We start from the raw sequence: 2500 nt of genomic DNA, 5'->3' as shown, positions 1-2500 counted from the left end.
TATTCGACTGGGTGGTTTTTAAAGAGTGGGGTTCCGGGTTGCATCCTGCCTCCTTAGGAGTCTAGAACTTTTTTATTATTATTATTATTATTATTATTATTATTATATTATTATTATTATTATTATTATTATTATTATTATTATTATTATTATTATTATTGTTATTATTATTATTATTATTGTTTATTATTATTATTCAGAGGATGAAACCTATTTATATGAAACAAGACCATTAAAGGGCCACTGACTTGAAATTCTTCAAGCTTCCAAAGAATAATAGGGAAGAAGTAAGAGGCGGTGAATGGAAACACAGAAAGAAGAGATCCCACTTATTAGAGAGGAAGATATATTAATAAATCGATATGAATGTATTAAAATCAAAATGCAAGGAGAATAGTATTAGGGAAGTAATGCATTGATGCATTGTACCTGACTGAGAGAAACTATCATTACAAATGAACTGACACCTGACACCTTCATCTGTTCTGACAATCCCGTTAAAACCCGAGGATCTTTGCGGCGTCCCTACGGCCCCTAGCTGCCATCCATTTCATTACTTCAACTGTATTTCATTTCATAATTTCTATTCCATCTTGTTACATGGTGTCGAGTATTCTCTAAGTGGAATACGACCAGTTGCTGACTCGTGAATCTTTAATGTCTATCCTTCGAAATGAATATTTCCGGATGACGTATCTTTGGAGGTCACCTTTTTGGTCGGTTTTTCCTCGTGTTGCGAATTTTCAACCTTTTTACTCTCAATAAACCTTCCAGCAGCTCTGAATGACCCATTGTAAGTCCAGAGCTCAGCCCTTTGGTCTAAACTAGTGTATTTCATTCCATCTCAATAATAACAAAGTAACATTCCTCGGAGCATTAAGCAAGAAATGGCAGGCACGAATGCGCGCGAAATTCTCGCGCGTCAAATTTAACCACCTCGTCTGCAATTCCTATGACGGTGATTTGGGACCGATGCTTTCCCTGGAAACGGTTTCAGATGGTCGGATGATCCCCTTTTGGCATGGGAAACCCGGAACCTGCACAGAGAGAGAGAGAGAGAGAGAGAGAGAGAGAGAGAGAGAGAGAGAGACCTTGGTCGACAATTGTATTCCCGTTTCAGATCCGCGTTCCTCTCTGGAACCAGCGAGTTGTATATATGCTGTTTTCCGGGAAGGATTTGGATGAAGCCCAGAGAGAGAGAGAGAGAGAGAGAGAGAGAGAGAGAGAGAGAGAGAGAGAGAGAGAGAGAGAGAGAGAGCAATGAATTTGTTACTATTATTATTATTTACTGTGATATATTATTTTTGTTTTGAAATGTATTAATCTAACTCTGCCATAAGAGATTATTATTATTATTATTATTTTATTATTTATTATTGATTATTATTATCATCATTATTATTATTATTATTATTATTATTATTATTATTATTATTATTATTGATTATTATTATTATTATTATTATTATTATTATTATTATTAGAAGATGAACCCCATTCATTTGGAACAAGCCCACCAAAGGGACCACTGACTTAAAATTCTTCAAGCTTCCAAAGAATATTATGGTGTTCATTTGAAAGAAATTAGAGATATAGAAAATACAGAAAAGAAGAGATCATATTAGAAAACAATTATCAATTAACAAATAAAAAAAAAACTCATAATCACGAGTCAATAAAATGGAAAAGTAAATCCACAGTAGTTTTCTGTGGTATTTTAAATAACAAAACCAAAAGACGTACTACTGTGGATTTACTTTTCCAATTATCAAATCAATAAATAAATAGATAAAAATTTAAATGAATTAGACACATATATTGAGTAATAGATAAAAAGTAAGCTACTTGGGATATATTTATAAAGCCATTGAGAATAACGTCTCGAAATGTTTGTGTAGAGTTTGCCTTGAACTTTTCCTTTGAATTGTATTCTCTTCTTTATTCAAATCTGAATAAATAATTTATTTACTGCTTAAGTGTGTATAAATGTTTATAAACATGTATGTATATATATGTGTAACTGATAAAAGTTAAGATACAACAGAAACCAGGAGAGAGGTGTTGCAGGTCCTATTGCCAAAAAATTTGAATGTGTGTGAAGTGTCGATGTAAGTATAAGGTGGATTGTTGAGCCGCCTCTCCTCTATGGAAGTAAAGTGTGGATGTTTGGGCATATGAGAGATGAGTTACGAGGAGTTACAAGGATTAGGATGTCTCAAAGACTTGTTAGTCCATCCGAGGAGACCTCGTGTGCTCACTTATCTGTAGGAGCAGGATTTGCTGTCAAGTGGTAAGTGAGTTGTAAATCGTTCCTATAAATACAGAGAGAGAGAGAGAGAGCGAGAGAGAGAGCGAGAGAGAGAGAGAGATGAATGAGGTCAAGTAATGTGCATTGATGCATTTATCTCTCTTTTATTTCTTTCAAGCACGATGCCTTGAACCCTAATTTCTTTGGAGAAATATTTCTGTCTTTGGGAAACTTTTTTATCTTTTTTCTGGT

The sequence above is a fragment of the Macrobrachium nipponense genome, chromosome 24 (genome assembly GCF_015104395.2).
Source record: "Macrobrachium nipponense isolate FS-2020 chromosome 24, ASM1510439v2, whole genome shotgun sequence".
Taxonomy (NCBI): Eukaryota; Metazoa; Arthropoda; class Malacostraca; order Decapoda; family Palaemonidae; genus Macrobrachium; species Macrobrachium nipponense.
Note: the sequence above shows the minus strand (reverse complement) of the source record.